At 34.8% G+C, this 21,718-nt stretch overlaps 2 non-coding genes across 2 annotated transcripts; one reads left to right on the top strand and one right to left on the bottom strand.

Annotated features, from left to right (window-relative positions):
• Positions 1-17,571: 17,571 nt before the first annotated feature.
• Positions 17,572-17,678, top strand: LOC128282812 (small nucleolar RNA R71). Its single transcript, XR_008273166.1, has one exon. It is a non-coding gene; the product is annotated as a small nucleolar RNA R71 (small nucleolar RNA).
• Positions 17,679-21,334: 3,656 nt separating this feature from the next.
• LOC128283361 (small nucleolar RNA R71) lies at positions 21,335-21,441 on the bottom strand. Its single transcript, XR_008273703.1, has one exon. It is a non-coding gene; the product is annotated as a small nucleolar RNA R71 (small nucleolar RNA).
• Between the last annotated feature and the right edge of the window lie 277 nt (positions 21,442-21,718).

Genomic DNA, 21,718 nt, shown 5'->3' with positions numbered 1-21,718 from the left:
CAAAGTTATGGTTTAGTCGATTCTCAGACTAACCTAGCGTATGTGATTCTAGCTATACATGCCATATTACTACTCGTGATAGTGTGACATCTCCTGGCTCTAACGAAACTATTTTGTAAGACAAATATGCTTTTCAACCGAGCTAATTCTGATAGTACAGAATGTTATACTCAAATGTTTGAGTGAAATGTGTTGGTGATGAGTTGAAACGCATAAAGGTATAAATCAGAATGCATGATATCCAGCTACTGATAAATGTTATAATTATATGAGTATATGAGTTGTGATGTTTGGTATGTGATTGTTATGTGAACATTTTGATTGTGAATTAATGATTTGATTTAACGTATGAATATGTGTTAAGTACAAAAGGGATCATAAGTAAAAGATGGTTAGGTGTTTTGAGAATGTAGAATTAGTAATGAATTGGCTATTCATAATAGTATGTGTGATATGCATGTATATGTGAGAGATAAATTTGAGGCTTTATGACCCTCACCCTCCTCATCGGTAAAGTATTGTAATGAAATTCGTATTATATGGATTAAATAAGCTTACAAGTGTGGAATTACAGAGTTTCGTAATTGAAGGATTAGTATTATATGAGATAAGAGAATGAGTCCGCAAGTGAAGACAGTAATAGAAAAGATATTATATTGTGTTGAAGGCCATTCATAATATGCCAAGTCACTGTTAAAGAAGAAGTCAAATTTGATGAGATGAAAGTATTCAGGTATGATGTCTAAAGAACGTATTAACTAGAAGTTCTTCTGAATTGATTTCTGTTAGTAATGGGATAATGTGAAATCAGTGATGACAGAATTTGACAGTGGAATAATGTTTGAATTGAAATGATAGCTGAGTACAGCGGTTATAGTTGAGCAGTTACTATGGTTTCTTCTGAGTATTCTATTTGTACATTTATCCTCAAAGGCATGTGCAACTGCATATTTTCGGATGAAATTCTTATCATATGAGAACGTTATCTATATATATTGATATATGAAAGCATTGTTGGGCTTTTTGGGTTACAATCGACATTATTATATCTTTCTCTGGTATTTTATTTCATTTTACTGAAAGAAAAGATCGGCAGTAGAATCTGTGTGATGCTGGTATTCTGTTCCTGTTGGTTATTGTTCTGTTGAATGTACATGAAGATTATATTGCTTCTGTTATCGTGGATTCCAGTGCATATGAGTAATACTTTACTTTTGGATTTCCTCTGAGACATCATCGAGATATTTACCATCTGATATGGGTGTTTTCTTAAAAAGTTTAGTATAGTATTATATTTGGGATTACACTATCTCAGTTTTCTTATGATTCTATGTGATTGTCTGCAAGGGATATTCTTTTAATAGAGATGACCATATCTAATATGTCTAAAATTGCTGGTTTGATCTTGGGAATACAGTGGTATATTTATCAGATTTATAGAGGTTGTGTTTCTGCACTGGTTGCTACAAAAATCATATTCGAAAATTCTCTTGTGTTCAAAATGTATTATTGATAACTGGGACATTATATATCTATACGGTTGAACTGCCGGTCTTATTATGGCACTATGATTTTAATCTATCTGATGGTTGTGGCTTCAATACAGTTCAAAGCTTCATTGATTAATAATTGAAAAGTTATTGTTTGATAGTCGAGATCGATTCAGTTGTCAAGTTTGATTGGATTAGTTGCTTGAAGGATTAATCGAGTTACTTGTATCTGAATCTATCCATAGGGTGGAAATGAACTTTGAATGTTCACGGGTAATTAAACTGATAGCCTGAATGACGAACTCATATTCTAGAAGATGTGATACAGAATTATATCCATTAGAACGGTTTAATTGAGAAATGTTCTTGTAGATCGCTATGGGGAAGTCTGAATTATGTGATATTTATTAATAAAGTGGTAAATAGTTGAAGACATTGTTAATTGAAGCGTCAATTCTAGTTTAGCCTGCATTAGGTAAAGAGTTATTCAACACAAGAATTAAAGATGGTTTGAAATGTTGAAAGATTATTAATCTAGGCAATGATTATAGTATTGGGGGCTCTGAGTGAGAAATCTTTGTGTGATTTACTACCGATAATCATGCGATTAATCTTATCAGATGATGAGTAATTATTGGATGAGCTAGAAACTAATTTGATATTTAATCAGCAAATTTGTGAGGCTAAGAGGTGTGTTAGTGAATTACAAGTTAAAAGGGTACAACGTAAATTGATTTCTGATTTAGAATTTCAGATTGGAACTGACAATCGTTCGTTGTGTCGAGCTAGAGTTCGTGTTTCGAAAAATGCAAAGATTTTACAACAATTGTGACATCTAGCACAGTGGTAATTATCGGTCCGTACGGGGAGTACTAAAAGAATGCCAGTTTTCATTGTTCAAATGGAGACACAAGGATTAAATTGTGTTACCAAAATAAACTACTGTGACCTTTTGGTATGGAATTACTTTGTAACATTATGTTCTAGAACTTGAAAGCAACCGAGAAAGACATTTACTGTTGGTTAAGCTTGAGTATAACAATTAGTTATAAGATGAATATTAAGATAGCATTCTATGAGTGCGATATGGTTGCAATTACTGAACTTCGTTATATCAAATCGAATTTTGATAAAAAGAATTTTGGGGTCGATATAATTGGAAAGGAGAAATGAAAGTAATTCGTGACCGTCTAAAAGCAATTTCAGATTGGCAGAAAATATATATGGGCTTGATGCGTAAAAACATTGAATTTTCAATTAGAAAATTGACTATTTGTGAAAGTATTATAGTGGGAATAGAATTTCTCGATTTATCAATAAAGAGAAGTTGAGTTCGCAATTCATCGAACTGAATGAGATTATTATCAGAACTTGAGAATAACCGTAATGTGTTTCTTATACATATGATGTGATGATACAGATAAGATCCTTTATCTATAGTATCTCTTACAGAAGTAGAAACTCAGCTTGTTATGATGTATAGCAAAGAGCAGATCATAATCTTAGCTCATGAGATTGAAAAGTTGAGAAATCTAAGGCTATGTGAGACATTGTTAAGGCTTGTGAAAGTAAGTCACTAATTTACTTTCTAGTAAGATTTTCAGGGACGAAAATCCTTAAGGGGGGAGAGTTGTAATAGCCTGTTTTTAGGATTAACCGAAATAGTGGTTTCGGGGCCACCAAATCCGACGAGTAGGATTGTAAATATTATATTTAATATTTACTAGTTAATTATGATTTTAAAAATGTTTTTGATACTGTGATATTTGTTTTATAAGAGATTTATTAAGTTCAAGTGTATGACCCTAAGGTCAAGTGGGTTTAGAAAATGAGGTATTGGGACCACATTTATATAAACCAAGTCGTAAATATTTTTATTAATATTTACGAAGTGGCAAAAAGATGGTAGTAAAGTTTCGTTGAAAATTTTTATCGTTTCGATAGTTAATTAAGCAAAAAGGACTAAATCGCGTAAAATGTAAAAGTTGCATTCTAATTGTCTAAGTGTTTATTTGTCATGTTTTACTAAAGTAGAAGTCCCTATTTATCAATTAAACCATTATTTTATGGTAGTGGAGATTGGTGGTTTGGCATATATGAAATTATGTATTATTATATAGGACAAAAATGTAAATGGAAATTGAAAAGTATTAAATAAAAATAAAACATAAAATGGCCATGCAAATTTTATTTCTTGGCCAAATATGGAGAATAAAAAGAAAGCCATTAAAGCTTCCTTAGTGTCGGCACTTGCATGAAGTGATTTAGGTATGTTTTGTGTCCGGTTTTTGATAATTTTTATATTTTTGAGATCGTTGCTTCGTATTCTAGCTAGCCCGTATCTCTGATTTCAAAACTGTTAAAGTATTTGAATGTTACCATTGTTGAATGCATGAGTGTTTTGATAGTTGATGATGGAAAATAATTTATTGTTGTTGGATATACATGCTTTGTAAAGTGAATTTTGGTAAATATGTCAATTTTGGATTAAATTGTGAATTATTGAAATTATGTGGTTGAAAGTGTGAATAAATGAAAATATGGGCTGTTATGAAGTTTTAGTAAATTCGGCTAGGCATGGGTTTGGCCATAATTGAATGAATTTCATTTTTCGAGCTTAGGGACTAAATTGTAAAGAAGTTGAAATATCAAGGGCAAAAATGTAATTTTTCCATAAAGTAATTTATGGGCTGTTTTAATACCATGAACATTCGGCTAAGCTTAATTATGGTTAAAAATGGTTAATTTGCATTTTTTTGAGCTCAGGGACTAAATTGAATAAAAGTGAAACTTTAGGGGTAAAATAGTAATTTTACCAAAATATGAAATTGAGTTAAAATGAATAGAATATGAATTGTTATAGTTGAATTTGATTGATTAGGTCAAGTTAAGCCTCGTACGAGTCTATACCGAGGGAAAAACGAAGTATCAGATTCGTCGATCTAATTTGTCGTTTCAGCGAACGAGGTAGGTTCGTATGCAATAAACATTGTTAAATTTATGTTTCTAATGCTTTAATATCGTATAAATTGTATATACGTAAATATTTTAATGTCTGGAGACATATCGACTAAATGTGGCACTTAGTGTGCAAGGCAATCAAATATGGCACTTAGTGTACGAAATATTGAGAATGGCACTTAGTGTGCGAGATATTGAGAATGACACTTAATGTGCAAAATATAGAATGATTCAAAGGGCAATTATAAATTGTGATTGAATGATTAAATCGAGAAAAGTGAACAGGTATACACGCTATATTATATGAATTGTTTATGAGACGACTTTATAATGATGATATTCGGGCTTTGAGCCTAGCAAGCGATGTGCTGATGAATTAAATCGGGCTTATGCCTAGCAAGCTTAATGCCGGTGTATAAAATCAGACTTTGAGTTTAGCAGGCCATGTACCGGTGTGAGATACAGTCTTAGGCCTAGTAGGCCTTATACCGGTGAATTATTATAAGTTTATGCCTAAAAAATTTATTGCTAATATGGTAGTTGAATACCTTAAACTAGCTAAAATGATCAGGTACGTGATAATTGATTACCTATTTGAAAATAAGGTAAGTATATGTGCAAAGAATGTATTGTGATGTATGTCGAAATGAAATATGGTTATGTGCCAATGAAACATAAATGAATAAATAATATGTGATTTGTAAAGTTGCATATGTGAAATTTTCAGATGCTATATGAATGAAAAGTGAATTTGATTATAAATGATCATACGAGATTCATATGAGAAAGATATATAATTAAATGTGTCATTTCCCATAATGTGTTCATTTGGCTATATGAAAGTGTGAAAGGGTTGGTGTATGAAAATTTAATTGAATAAGTTTGTGAAAGTTAAAGTTGGTTAAGTGAGTAAATATAATATTGAATGATGATAATTTGGTATGAGAACATGTTATGAAATTTAGAAAGGTTGTGTGAGATAGCATATTATGTTTACGGCATTGTAATGAAAGTATTTGTTATGTTAAGTTTATTAAGATACAAGCTTACTAAGCTTAGCTTACTCTGTGTTTTCTTTTTTTTTTTTGTGTGTTTATAGATTTTTGAAGAATTTCTCGGGTTGGAAGTCGATGGAGACTACATTACACTATCCTGTTATCATTTCAGTAAATAACATTTTTAGACTCGGTTATGTGGCATGTATAGGCTAGTCTTAGAGTTAATTGTTTTGAATGTGTATGTATTTAAAGCCGTGCGAAAATGACTTGCTTATTATGCTTAAGTTTGGTTTTACATGTTATTAATTATAATGTTTAATGAGTTTGGTTTTGGTAGTCATTTTAATAGTTAGTTCATTTTGGAAATATGAAATGTGGTATAATTAGAGTGATGGATGATCGTATATTAACTTAACAGGTTTGGTTACTAAGTGGTACGTAATGAATATGTTTTATTATTGTTTTGGTTGATTGTGTTGGTATGGCTTCAAATGGTTAATGATGGTAATGATTAAGTATGTTTTGGGTTAGTTAATAGAATAAAAACATGAAGTTTAGGTATATTAATATAGATATGAATTAGATGCACGCTGGAGTGTTATTTGTGTTCAAGTGTTAAGTATGACATTTATTTTTAGGATGAATTGCACACTTGTATATATATGCATCATTTGTATGTTCGACCATGTTATAATGTATTTAAGTTTCATATGTGATTGCATAATAATTCATGTAATATGATTCAATTGGTTTTATTATGAACTTGTGAAGAAGTTATCAAATGATATGTTTGATATACGATTAATGAGATAGAAATTGGCATATATTCAAAGTATGAAGTGTAATGATATATAATGGAATATGATTTTAATTATGAAAATGGCATTAATATGATGGATATAAGAAACTGAATATTGGAAGTATTAAATATGAAAACATGTCTTTGATATATACAAGTTTAGTTCGAATTTAGTAATTATGGAACATAATCAGTTGGGTTTTGATATATGTTCTTACTAAATTAGTTGGAATTTTTGAAATGTGCTTCTTTGCGATATATGTTCGGTAAGGTATGATTATTTCTGAATTGGAATTGTGACCCATGTATTCGAATTTATAATAAGTGAATTGTGGATACTTGAAATTAATAAGTTTAAATGTTTATTGATTCTTAGTGTATGAAAGGTGAGGAATGAGTGTGCTGAACTGTGTTTTATACAGTAATGCCTCATAACCCTAATCTAGTAATGGATACGGGTTAGGGGTGTTACAATAGCTATGAGATTTGGTTTAATTTGGTTGGTTTGGTTGTGTATATATATATTTATATGGCTTATGTTGTGAGTTTATTGATGGATATATGATCCTTGTGGATGATAGGTATTGTGGATGTTAAATGGTTGATATTGGAGAAGTTATTTCCTTGTGAGTTTGACCATAATGATGTATGTTTGAAAGTGACTATTTACTTGAATTGTACATGTGAATTTGGTACAAAAGGAATGACTTGTTTTGGTGACTTGTGTGTATTACAGATGATGGTATAGAACTAACATGAATTAGGCTTGATTTAATTGGTTTGAATGCCTATTTATGCCATGTCTTGGTGCCATTTGGTTTGGTATAGGTGTGTACAAGATTGGGTGGCAAATTGGCCTAGTAAATAGCCTATTTTTGTCCACACGGGCATGTGTCTCAGCAGTGTGTGACACACGGTCAGGTTACACGACCGTGTGTCCCCTATTGTTGAATTAAAAAACAAGTCAGTATGCTGCACACAGTCTAGCACACAGGCGTGTGATCGGCCATGTGGCCTAAGTCAATATACCTTGTAGGTTTGGCACGGCCTAGCATACGCCTGGCACACGGGCGTGTGAGGCCATTTCAAAAGGGCACAAGGGCATGTGGTTGGCCGTGTGACCCATCAAGGAGTTACACAGGGTCGAACACGGGCTAGGACACAGACATGTGCCCCCATTTCTAATGTACAGATGGCCTATGAAAAGGGCGTGTCTTTGGTCGTGTGGTCGTGTGTCCCCTGTATTTTGGAAAATTTTCCAAGTGTTTCAAAAATTTCTTGAGCTACCGTTTTAGTCATGAACCACTCCTAAAGCATGTTTAGGGCCTTGTAGGCTTGTATTAGGCACAATGTGATTGAGTTTGAATGATGATTGCATGAAATTTGAAAATTTATGTGAAATTAATGTTTAATTATTTTATAAGTCTGGTAATGCTCTGGAACCCTATTTCGGAATTTAATAAGGGTTAAGGGTGTTACACCTTCAAACTCTAAAACACAACATCGAAGCGTATCCTCGAGTATCTAAATCACTCGCTCAGACTAACCATTGGTCTAAGGATGAAATGAGGTACTAAAATGCAAATATGTACATAAGGCCTGATGTAACTTGTTCCAAAATCGAGGCATAAACCATGGATCTCTATCAAAAATAATAGAAACTAGCACCCCATGCAATCTGGCAATCTCAGCAACATAAAACTTTGCTATTCTCTCGAGTGAATAATTCGTAGCACTGGAATGAAATGTGCAGATTTTGTCAAATGATCAATAATGACTCAAACAACATATATTTTTCTCAGAGATAGAGGTAGTCCAGGTACGAAATTCATCATGGCACATTCCCATGTCCACTTTGGAATCTATATTGGCTATAACAAACCAGAAGGTACCTGATGTTCGACTTTAACTTGCTGACAAACTAAACATCTTGATACAAACTCTGAGATCCCATGTTTCATACCTGACCACTAGTACATTTGTTTCAAATCACTGTACATTTTATTGCTACCAGGATGAACAGACAAGCCACTATTATGAGCTTCCTACAATATCTTCTACACGAGACCTGGAACGCAAATTCAACCTTTAAAATACAAACTATCATCGGACCCAATCTGAAAGTCTTAATCCAGAGTTGTCTCGATCCCTTTTCGTTTAGCTATCAACACATCATCACATTTCTGAGCTTCGCTAGTTTGTTGCAAAAACATCGGTCTAGCTTTCAACTCAGCTAAAATAGAACCATCATCAATCAATGTCAACCGCGTGTTCAAATCTCACAAATCAAGCAAAGACTTTTTACTCAAAGCATCAGCAACAACATTAGCCTTTCCCATATGATAATAAATGATCAAATCATAGTCTTTTAATAACTCAAGCCATCTGCATTATTTTCAAATTCAAATCTTTCTGCGACATTAAGCATTTCAGACTTTTATCATTTGTGAAGATATGACATTTTTCTCCATACAAATGGTATCGCCAAATCTTTAAAGAAAATAAAATTGCTGCAAGATCTAAATCTACATCAAATAATTCTTTTCGTCCGGTTTCAATTATCTAAAAGCATAAGCTATCACTTTGCCCTCTTGCATTAGAACACAACCCAAACCATTTAACAATGAATCACTATAGACAAATACTTTAACCGACTCTGGTTGAATTAACACTGGTGCCTTGGTTAACAATGCTTTCAATTGATTGAAGCTTTGCTGACATTTCTCAGACTATTTAAACTTAACACCTTTTTGCAATACTTGTCAACGGTGTAGCAACCATTGAAAACCCCTTGACGAATCTTTCGTAATATTCGACTAAACCCAAAAACCCCTAACTTTAGATACATTTCACAAAAGCTTCCAATCTACAACAGCTGAAATTTTGCTCAGATCAACTCTAATGCCATCAGCTGATACAACTTGTCCCGAAACCCGACTTCCCCAAGCCAGAACTCACATTTGCTAAACTTAGCGAATAATTGTTTTTCGCACAAATTTTGCAAAACAATTCTCAAATGCTCAGTGATACGTGATAGTCGTGACGGGTTTTAAATATTTATAATGAATCGTTCTTGAAACTAACTATTATCACGATGAAGGCAAGTGTACCTATCGAATAGTAGTATAGCTTTAGCAAGACCGGATTGTCGAACCCAAAGGAACTAAAAGTACTAGTAATACTGTCTTTTTATTATCTAGCCTAAAAATAACGGGGTTTGTTTTAACTAACTAATTAACTAAACTAAGAATTCATAGAAAATAGAATTGGGGAATTACTTTTGGAAAAAATGATTGAGTTAAGACAATACCTAAGGAAAAATCCACCTAGACTTCACTTGTTATTTGACTCTGAATCGGACGATTTATTCATTTGACTTGATCCGTAGAAATCCCTAAGTTATATTATTATCTCTCTCGAGACTAAAAACGTCTAACCGTAGGTTAAATAATTGAAATCTCTTTCTAATTAACTCCCTAGGTTTGCATTAACTCGATCTATGGATCCCCTTATTAGGTTTCACCCTAAACCGACAAAATCTTGTCATCCTATCTCTAGGCGCGCAACCAACTCCACTTAATTATGACAAATGTACTCTTAAATAGGGTCTATTCCTCATCTGAATAAGAGCTTAACTTGAATGAATATCCTGGAATATCAAAACAAGAATTAAGAACACATAATTAAGAACAAGTCAAATATTTATCATACAATTCATATAATAATAACAAGATCTATCTTAGGTTTCATTCCCCTTAGGTATTTAGGGGTTTTAGTTCATAACTAAAAAGGTAAACATCTTAGAAGAATAATGCATACAAAACATAAAGAAAAACCTAAAACTCTTGAAGGGAAATTGAGGGGAGATCTTCAGTCTTGATGATGAATCTGGCTTCTGAGATGGATCAATCGGCTTTTATTGAGCAGTTCCCTGCTTCCCTCTCTCCGTGTGCCCCCTTTTCCTCCTCCTCTAGGGTGTATTTATAGGCTTTGGAATGCCTAAGAACCCTCAATATTTGGCCTTTTTCGAATTGGACTAAACTTGGGCTCGGCAGGGACACGTCCGTGTGCGATTACTTCAGGCCGTGGTCAAGCCTATTAAATAGGCACGGGCGTGTGGTCCACCTGTTTGAGTCGTACTTCAGGCCGTGTTGATTTCGTACGTTGGCCCATTTTTTCCATTTTTGGCCAGTTTCTCGTTCCTTTCACTCTCCTATGCTTACCTAAGTATAAAACATGAAATTAAGGCATTAGGAGCATATAATTCACCAATTTTAAGGAAAAATCATTCATAAAATGTGCTAAGCATGGGATAGAAATATGTATAAATTACGGTTTATCAAATACCCCCACACTTAAGCATTTGCTTGTCCTCAAGCAAAATCCTCAACTCATAATCAAAATAAATTCTTCTCAACTTTTAATTTCTATCGATAATATCTCAAAATAATCAATAGGTAATCATACATTGAAAATTTAACTAAAAGAACATCAAAGTTTCAAACATTCCAAGTTGTGTATTTTATCATGAAAACATAGGTGTCTCCCTTCGTCTAAGTAATTACCTTTGATTTAAAATGTCACAGAGTTTCACATCCCCACTAAAAATTCACTCAAATCACTCGAGGTGTTTAAGGACAATAAATGAAGCATTCAATAGTCAATAATGAAAAGTCATTACCATAGGCTTGCATGAAAATCAAATCTCCACAGCTATAAATTGAGATGAAACATCAATCAAAAGGTCTTTAGAGGGTTGTAATGTGGCTTTGGTTAGAGGGTGTGGTCACAAGCTGAAAGAAAGGGTTAGAATCAAGATTGAATTGAAAAATTGCCTAACTAGAAAAATGACTAGTCATCAATTGCGTACAACTAAGCTTTTTCTTAGAATATGGAATTTAACTTCTTTAGCTCAGAAGATAACTACTACTAATATGTATACATGTATGTGTCTTTTTTTAAGAACAGTCAAATTACAAAATAGAATAAAACATAGCTAAGCAATTATTCCAACTCAAATCTCGAAAAAAATAGGGATCAAATTAATTTAGGGGATTTCAACAATAATGAGTTATGGTTTAATATTGCGAGTAAATCAATGAATGGATTGTTAGGCTCAAGGGGGTTCACTAAGGGTTAATTGTGAATGTAGGCTTTTATGGAGTGAGTGGGTTAAACCTAAGTGTCGTTATCATTTTGACATATCAAATCAAATGGTGTGGTCTTGACATGCATAATCAAGCAAGTTCTAGAATAACAATTCAATACTGACGCAGTCATAATGAAACTGAGCATGAAATAAATAATAAATGCTCTAAAGGCTCAAGATCTCACAAAAATTATGGCTTTTTGATGTTCAAACTTGTGAATTCCAACTCAAGATAATATCTAATCTTAGGGAAACAACCTAAAATGTTAAATTCTTAAAAATCAACTTATCATGCTTAATTTTATAATGTCTTCAGGTTTAAATAATCAATGCATGAATGCCTATGTTTTAATTTAAGATATATCAATAAAAATCATAATCAATCAAAATTTATCCTAACCATGATATGAGAGCTTTTCAAGAGAACAAGGCAATAATTCAGGAATTTTTCTGATAGTGAAATGAATACCCCCCCACACTTATGATGTACATTGCCCTCAATGTGCAAAGGTAGATAGATATATAGAAAAGAATATAAATATAAGATAGGGGGAGAAGTGAAACTTCCTGAGTGATGAATGAATTCACTTGAACCGGAGTTTTGGAGAATAACCGACGTGAGGGTTGAAGAGGATACTCTGGTGGTGGTAGAGGTTAATTAGTCCATCAGTCCTGCGCCAAAAGAATATTATATCTGGTGGTAGCTATGGTCGTGGTCGAGCAGGACATGGCAGTCGTGGAGAACCTTTCCCGGTGGAGTTTTTAGTTCCTATGCGAGGATGAACTTTGGAGCTCTTTCTGACTGTGATCAAATCAGGAACTCTTTAAGAAGTATATTGAAGCATAACTACTCGTAATGAAATAGCCGAAGAATAAAAATTGTAAAAACTCAGGATAAAACAGTATTAAAAGAAAATAAAAAACTAATTTCAAAATATAAAGATAAAAATAAAATAAAATAAATAATAGGTGTTTATAGAGAAATTGGGGCACACGGCCGTGGGGCACGCCCATGTGCTCTAAGCTCAGCCCGTGCGTTTCTTATTTTTCGAAATTAGGTGCATTAGTGTACACGTCCATGTTGCACGGCCATGTCGATCTCCATTCGCTTCTCCCACGCCCGTGTAGGCAGGCGCACGTCCGTGTTAAATTGACATGTTTACCCACGGTTTCAAAACACGGGCGTGTTGCACGCTTGTGTTATTTTGGCAGTTTCGCCCACGGCCATGTCGCACGGCTGTGGCTACTTATCACATCTTGTGTTGGGGAAGAAATTTTTGCCCTGTTTTCACACGGCCATATCGCACGACCGTGTTGCATCCCGTGGTATGTGTACGGCCTACGGCACGTCCGTGTGCCTGGCTATGTGGTTTTGAAAAGCCTGTGCTCAATGATTTGGTTAGTATGTTAGATTTTAAAAACTAAAATTTAAAGAAAGTAATATTGTTAGTACTCGGGTTGCCTCCCGAGAATCGCTTATTTAAAGTCTAAGCTAGACTTTACCGTGTGAGTATACTTAAGGAGATTCGTGGAGCCGTAGCTCCTCCCCGTCATCTTTAAATTTCTCACCGTTGTAAGGTTTGAGGCGGTGTCCATTTATTTTGAAAGTACCTTGCGATGGGTGACTTATTTCTACGGTGTCGTATGGAAAAACTGTTTTGACTACGAACGGACCTGACCATCGTGATTTAAGCGTTCCAGGGAAAAATTTGAGTCTCGAGTTATATAATAGTACAAGATCTTCAACTTCAAATTGTTTATTTTGTTTTAACCGAGCATCATGGAATCGTTTCGTTGCTTCCTTGTATAGTCTTGAATTTTCATATGCATAGGTTCGCCATTCATCTAACTCGTTTAACTGCATCAACCTATTTTCACCTGCAAGTTTGGGATCAAAGTTTAGAAATTTTATAGCCCAGAATGCTTTGTGTTATAACTCAAACGGTAGATGACACCTTTTTCCATAAACGAGTTTGTATGGTGATGTTCCTATAGGGGTTTTAAAAGTAGTTTTATAAGCCATAATGCGTCATCTACTTTCATTGCCCAATCTTTCATGTTTAATCCTACCGTCTTTTCTAGGATATGTTTAAGTTCTCGATTTGCCACTTCGGCTTGGCCCCTAGTTTGAGGGTGGTAAGGGGTAGCTGTTCAGTGGTAAACTCCATATTTCTTGAGGGTCTTTTCAAACTGGGCGTTACAGAAATGAGTCCCCCTATCGCTGATGGTTAATCTAGGTGTTCCAAATCGAGAGAAATGATTTTTAAGGAAACGTACCACTACTCTAGCATCATTTGTAGGCAAAGGTTGGGCTTCAACCCGTTTATACATATAATCGACAGCTACTAAGATGTATTTATTTCCAAATGAACTAGGGAATGGACCTATGAAGTCGATACCCCAAACATCAAATATTTCACATGAAAGCATATATGTCTGAGGCATTTCATCACGGTTAGAGATATTACCTGTCCTTTGGCATTTGTCACAAGAAATAACATACCTATTGGAATCTTTGAATAAGGTGGGCTAATAAAAAGCTAATTCAAGTATTTTATATACGGTCTTATTTCCACCGTAATGCTCCAACTGGTCCTCAGTGGTAATCTTCCAAGATTTTTAATACTTCTGTTCTTGAAACGCATCACTGAATGACTTGATCTGCACATATACAGAAAAGAAAAGGATCTTCCCAAAAGTAGTTTTTCACATCAATAAAGAATTGTTTCTTTTGTTGATGTGTCAACCCTTTTTGGGATAATGTTAGCGGCTAAAAAATTCACGACGTCTGCAAACCAAGGTACCTCCAAGTCAAAAATAGCAAAAAATTGTTCTTTAGGGAGCAAATCATTTATTTCCACTTCATCTAGCTCTTTAGTATTTGAATTTTCAAGCCTGGATAAATGATCAGCTACGAGATTTTCTACTTCTTTCTTATCTTGAAGTTCCAAGTCAAATTCGTGCAATAGCAAAATCCATCGAATGAGATAAGGTTTTGCATCAGTCTTAGTTAGCAGGAAGCGAAGGGCAGAATGGTTAGTATAAATGACAACTTTAGACAATATTAGATATGGCCTAAATTTATTGAATGCAAAAACCACAGCTAACAATTCTTTCTCCGTGGTGGTGTAGTTCTCCTGTGCAGCTGTCAATGTTTTGCTAGCATAATAAATAGGTTGAAAGTGCTTGTCCCTTCGTGTCCCAAAACTGTACCTACTGCAAAGTCACTCGCATAACACATTAGTTCAAAAGGTAAATTCCAATCAGGTGCTATTATAATTGGAGCATTAATCAATTTATCCTTTAGAGTATTAAATGCTTCTAAACATTCCTGATCAAAATTAAAGAGCATATCTTTTTCTAGTAATTTGGTCAAAGGCTTAGCTATTTTAGAAAAATCTTTAATAAATCTTCTATAAAACCCAGCATGTCTTAAAAAACTTCTAATAGACTTAACCGAACTAGGATGAGGTAATTTTTCAATGATTTCGACTTTAGATTTATCAACCTCAATCCCTTTACTAGAAATTTTATGTCCTAGCACAATACCTTCTTGAACCATAAAGTGACATTTTTCCCAGTTAAGTACAAGGTTCGTTTCCTCACATCTTATTAGAACTCATTTTAAATTTTTAAGGCAAATATGGAAAGAGTTACCGAATACCGAGAAATCATCCATAAATACCTCCATGATATGTTTTACGAGTTTGTCAAAGATGGCCATCATACAGTGCTAGAACGTAGCAGGAGCATTACATATTCCAAAGGGCATTCTTCGATAAGAAAATATACTGTATGAACATGTGAATGTCATTTTTTCCTGATCTTCAAGAGCTGTTGGAATTTGAAAATAGCCAGATAGTTTGTCTAAGAAGCAGTAATACATATGCCTTGATAGTCTTTCCAACATTTGGTCAATGAATGGCAAGGGGAAGTGATCTTTCCTCGTGGCATCATGTAGCTTCCTATAGTCAATGCAAACTCTCCAGCTTGTGACTGTCCTAGTTGGAATTAGTTCATCCTTCTCATTGGCTACCACAGTCATGCCTCCTTTCTTAGGAACAACCTGCACTGGACTTACCCAAGAACTGTCAGAAATAGGATAAATAATTCCAGCATCTAGAACTTTAATTACCTCAGCTTTAACAACTTCCTTCATGTTGGGGTTCAATCGTCTTTAAGCTTGCACACATGGTTTATATTCATCTTCCATTAAAATTTTGTGGGTGCAAAAAGAAGGGCTGATCCCTTTAATGTCAAAAATTTTCCAAGCTATGGCCTTTTTATGTTCTTTTAATACTTGGATTAATTCCTTTTTCTCCTTGGGTTTCAAGTTAGATGCAATAATAACTGGTAATGTAGAATTATTTCCAAGGAATGCATATTTTAAGTGATTCGGTAGTTGTTTGAGTTCCAGTTTGGGAGGTTCTTCAATACAGGGTTTTTGCTTAAAATCATCATTCCCTTTAATGTCCTCATATTCTGCTTGTCCTTGGGAAGATTCATTGAAGTTCAGTTTAGCTTTTATTTTACCTGTCTCGAAATCATCGTCATCTATCTCCGCTCCTTAAGCATGGCACAGTTCTAACGTGTTTTTATGTATGATTTCCTGAAAAGAATCTTGAGCAGCATGATCAATAGAGTCAATAAAATAACATGAGTTATCCTGTTCCCTAGAAAATATCATGGCATCATAAATTTTAAAAATGATTTCTTTACCACCTACTCTAAGTACCATTTTACCATCACCCATATCAATAACAGCCCTAGCAGTGGCTAAAAATGGACGCCCTAAGATTAAAGGCACTTTAACATCTTCATCCATATCAAGCACAACGAAGTCAACAGGGAATATAAATTTATCTACTTTTACAAGTATGTCCTATAATACCCCTAGGATATTTAACATATCTATCAGCTAGTTGAATACTCATCCTAGTGGGTTTAGGTTCCCCAAGACCAAGTTGTTTAAACATTTTATATGGCATCAAATTAATGTTAGCACCTAAATCAGCTAGTGCCTTATCAACGTTAAAACTACCAATTAAGCAAGGTATAGTAAAACTTCCTGGATCTTTTAGTTTGGTTGGAATTTTGTTTTGGAGTATAGCCGAGCATTCCTCATTAAGTTCCACTATAGATAAGTCTTCAAACTTCTTTTTGTTTGTTAGGAGCTCCTTTAAAAATTTTACGTATGTAGGCATCTGCAATATAGCTTGAACAAAAGGTAAGTTAATATGTAGTTGTTTAAAAAGTTCAAGGAATTTACCAAATTGTGCATCCATGTGGTCTTTCTTCAACTTTTCTAGGTATGTTGGTGGTTTATATTCCTTCGGCATTGGATTGTCATTACTTTCGGGTTTTACCTCCTCTACTTTGCTTCTGTCAGCTTCTTGTTGTGGCTTCTTTTCTGATTCAGCTAGTACTTTCCCCCTCCTTAGTGCAACTTCTTTCACATGTGCTTCTGGATTGGGTTCAGTGTTACTAGGTAGCTTTCCTGGTGCTCTTTCTGAAATCATCTTAGCCAGCAGTCCAATTTGATTTTTGAGCCCTTGGATCGATGCTTCTTGATTTTTGCCGTCTCAGTATTCTAAAAATGAGTCTCTGACACCGAGATGAATTTGGTTAGCATCTCCTCAAGGTTAGGCTTTTTCTCCTGCTGGTATGGTGGTTAATGAAAGCCTGGAGAGGGTGGTGGTTTCTGATTTCCTTGGCCTCCCCATGAAAAATTGGGATGGTTCCTCCAATCTGCATTATAAGTGTTACTATATATGTTATTTTCGGATCTAGATTGTTACCCGTATATTGGACTTGTTCCTCCTCAATGCTAGGGTTAAAGGGTTGATATTCTATGCATGCTCCTCCTCCATTCGAATCGCACCTCATCACTAGATGTACCTGAGTAGAACCACACAAACCATCAATCTTTTAATTTAAGAGTTCTACTTGGTTAGATAGCATAGTAACCGCGTCAAGGTTGAAAACACCGGCTGCTTTCGTCGGTTTTGTTCTCATAACTTGCCACTGATAGTTATTTAGTGACATCTCCTCAATAAATTCATAAGCCGCCTCAGGGGTCGTATTATTGATAGTTCCTCCAGAGACTGCATCAATCATCTGCTGAGTCGAAGGATTCAGGCCATTATGAAAAGTTTGAACCTGTAGCCAAAGCGTAACCCATGGTGAGGGCATCTTCGCAAAAGGTCCTTATATCTCTCTCATGCATCGTAGAGTGTTTCTAAATCCATCTGCACAAAAGAACAGATATCATTACGTAATTTGGCTGTTTTAGCCGGTGGAAAATATTTTAATAAAAATTTTGTTCCCAAGAAGTGATTGACCCTCGTGGTAACGAGTTCAACGATTGTTTAGCCTTATTTCTTAATGAAAAGGGAAACAACTGAAGGCTAATAGCGTCATCAGAAACGCCATTAATTTTGAAGGTATCGCAAAATTCTAGGAAATTTGCCAAGTGAGCATTGGGATCCTCGTCCTGCAAACCATCAAATTGAACAAACTGTTGTATCATTTGAATTGTGTTGGGTTTCAGTTTAAAATTATTTGCAGCAATAGCAGGTCTAACTATACTTGACTCAGTTCCTATTAGATTAGGTTTAGCATAATCATACATAGTGCGTGGAGCAGGATTTTGATTAACAGCAATTGCAGGAGGTAGCGGATTTTCTTGGGTTTTAGCCATCTCCTCGGTTGTGGTTTGAATATCGTCCTCTTGCTCGTTCTCTGTGTATCTTAAGCTTCACCTTATTTCTTTTTGGTTTCTGCAAACTGTGCGATCAATCTCACTTGTCAAAAAGTAATGGTCCTGACGGGTTTCTTCTAGTCATAAACTATAAGAACATGCCAAAAAAAGGGAAAAGAAAGAATCAGTAATAAAAATTAGAATAAAATTTAAATTGCAGTAAAAGTAAATGGCTAAAGTAATAAAAATCGAGTGTTCCTAATATCTTAGTTCCCCGGCAACGGCGCCAAAAACTTGATAAGTGATATTCATGACAGGCTTTAAATACTTATAATGAATCATTCTTGAAATTAACTATTATCATGATAAAGGCAAGTGTACCTATCGAACAGTAGTATAGCTTTAGCAAGACCGGATTGTCGAACCCAAAGGAACTAAAAGTACTAGTAATGACTGTCTTTTTATTATCTAGCCTAAGAATAATGGTGTTTGTTTTAACTAACTAATTAACTAAACTAAGAATTCACAGAAAACAGAATTGGGGAATTACTTTTGGAAGAACGATTGAATTAAGACAATACCTAAGGAAAAATCCACCTAGACTTCACTTGTTATTTGACTTGATCCGTAGAAATCCCTAAGTTATATTATTATCTCTCTCGAGACTAACAACGTCTAACCGTAGGTTGAATAATTGAAATCTCTTTCTAATTAACTCCTTCGGGTTGCATTAGCTCGATCTATGGATCCCCTTATTAAGTTTCACCCTAATCCAGAAAAATCTTGTCACCCTACCCTCTAGGCGCGCAACCGACTCTTAATTATGACAAATGTACTCTTAGACAGGGTCTATTCCTCCTCTGAATAAGAGCTTAACTTGAATGAATATCCTGGAATATCAAAACAAGAATTAAGAACACATAATTAAGAACAAGTCAAATATTTATCATACAATTTAGATAATAATAACAAGATTTGTCTTAGGTTTCATTCCCCTTAGGTATTTAAGGGTTTTAGTTCATAACTAAAAAGGTAAACATCTCAGAAGAATAATGCATACAAAACATAAAGAAAAACCTAAAACTCCTGAAGGGAAATTGAGGGGAGATCTTCAGTCTTGATGATGAATCCGGCTTCTGAGATGGATCAATCGGCTTTCCTTGAGCAGTTCCTTGCTTCCCTCTCTCTGTGTGGCCCCTTTTCCTTTTTACTTCTTTGATGACGGTTGATAAACCGTAATTTATACATATTTTTACCCCATGTTTAACGTATTTTATGGATGATTTTCCATTAGAATTGGTGAATTCAATGCTCCTAATGCTTTAATTTCATGCTTTACTCTTAGGAGAGCATAGGAAAGTGAAAGGAATGAGAAACAGGCCAAAAACGGAGAAAATGGGCCAAAGTACGAAATCAACACGGCCTGAACCTCCTCACACAGGCAGACCACGCGGGCGTGTCAATTTGGCAGGCTCGAGCACGGCCTGAAGTAATCATACACGGGCGTGTCCCTACCGAGCCCAAGTTGAGTCTAATTTGGAAAAGGCTAATTTTGAGGTCTTTTAGGCATTCCAAAGCCTACAAATACACCCAAGAGAAGGAATAAAAGTAGGACAAAGTAGGGGGTAAGGAATTACTCCAAGAAAGCCGATTGATTCATCTCAAAAGTCGGATTCATCATCAAGACTGAAGATCTCTCCTTAATTCCCCTTCAGGAGTTTTGGGTTTTCTTTATGTTTTGCATTCTTTATTATTCTGAGATCTTTTCTTATTTAGTTATGAACTAAATCCCCTAAATACCTAAGGGGAATAAAACCTAAGACGAATCTTGTTATTATTTTCTGAATTGTATGATAAATATTTGACTTGTTCTTAATTCTTGTTTTGATATCCTAGGATACCGATTCAAGATAAGCTTTTATTCAGAGGAGGAATAGACCCTGTCTAATAGTACATTTGTCATAGTTAAGCGGAGTTGATTGCGCGCCTAGACATAGGGTGACAAGATTTTGCCGAATTAGGGTGAAACCTAATAAGGAGATCCATAGATCGAGTTAATGCAACCCTAAAGTGTTAATTAGAGAAAAGTCTCGGTTATTCAATCTAGGGATTAGAAATTATTAGTCTTGAATAGGGATAATAACATAACTTAGGGATCTCTACGAACAAGTTAAATTAATAAATCGTCCGATTCGAGCCGTAATAACAAGTACGCCTAGGTGGATTTTTCCTTAGGTATTGTCTTCATTCAATCGATTTTTCCAAAAGCAATTCCCCAATTCCATTCTCTATGCATTCTTAGTTTAGATAATTAGTTAGTTAAAACAAAACCTCTTTATTCTTAGGCTAGATAATAAAAGACAACCATTACTAGTACTTTTAGTTCCTTTGGGTTCGACAATCCGGTTTTGCTAAAACTATACTACTATTCGATAGGTACACTTGCCTACATCGCGATAATAGTTAGTTCAAAAACGAGTAATTATAAATATTTAAAACCTATCATGAAACCTCGCGATCAAGTTTTTGGAACCATTGCCAGGGACCTAAAATATTAGGAACACTCAATTTTTATTACTTTAGCCATTTATTTTGCGTGCACTTTAATTTATTATTATTATTTATTAATTTAATTTTTCCTTCTCTTGGCAGGTTTTTATAGTTTATGACTAGAAGAAATCTGTTAGGACCATTACTTTTGACGAAGAAATCGATCGTATAGTTCGCAGAAATAAAAAAAAAATAAGGCGAAGCTTAAGATACACAAAGAACGAGCAAGAAGACGATACTCAACCCCCAACCGAAGAGATGGCTAAAAACCAAGGCAATCAGCTACCTCATGCAATTGCGATTAATCAAAATCCTGCTCCACGCACTATGTATGATTATGCTAAGCCTTCTTTAATAGGAACTGAATCGAGCATAGTTAGACCTACTGTAGCTACAAATGCTTTTGAATTAAATCCTAACACTATTCAAATGATACAGCAATTTTTTCAGTTTGATGGTTTGCAAGATGAGGATCCCAACGATCATTTAGCCAACTTCTTAGAACTATGCAATACATTTAAAATTATTGGTGTCCCTGATGATGCCATTCGTCTTCGGTTATTCCCTTTTTCATTGAGGAACAAAGCTAAACAGTGGTTGAACTCGTCACCACGGGGGTCAATTACTACATGGGAACAAATGACTGAAATTTTTTTACTAAAATATTTTCCGCCGGCTAAAACGGCTAAATTACGTAATGATATCTTTTTTTTTGTGCAGATGGATTTAGAAACACTCTACGATGCATGGGAGAGATATAAGGACCTTTTGAGAAGGTGCCCTCACCATGGGTTACCGCTTTGGGTACAGGTTCAAATGTTCCATAATGGCCTGAATCCTTTGACTCGACAAATGGTTGACACAGTTGCTGGCGGAACCATCAATAATAAAACACCTGAAGATGCCTATGAGTTTATAGAGGAGATGTCACCGAATAACTATCAGTGGCAAGTCATGAGGACAAAGCCAATGAAAACAGCCCACGTTTATAATGTTGATTCGGTCACCATGCTCTCTAATCAGGTCGAACTCTTAAATAAAAAGATTGACATAGGTTCACCCAGTAATGCA

Source organism: Gossypium arboreum, chromosome 10 (genome assembly GCF_025698485.1).
Source record: "Gossypium arboreum isolate Shixiya-1 chromosome 10, ASM2569848v2, whole genome shotgun sequence".
In the NCBI taxonomy this organism is placed as follows: Eukaryota; Viridiplantae; Streptophyta; class Magnoliopsida; order Malvales; family Malvaceae; genus Gossypium; species Gossypium arboreum.
Note: the sequence above shows the minus strand (reverse complement) of the source record. Positions and strands in the feature narration are given on the sequence as shown.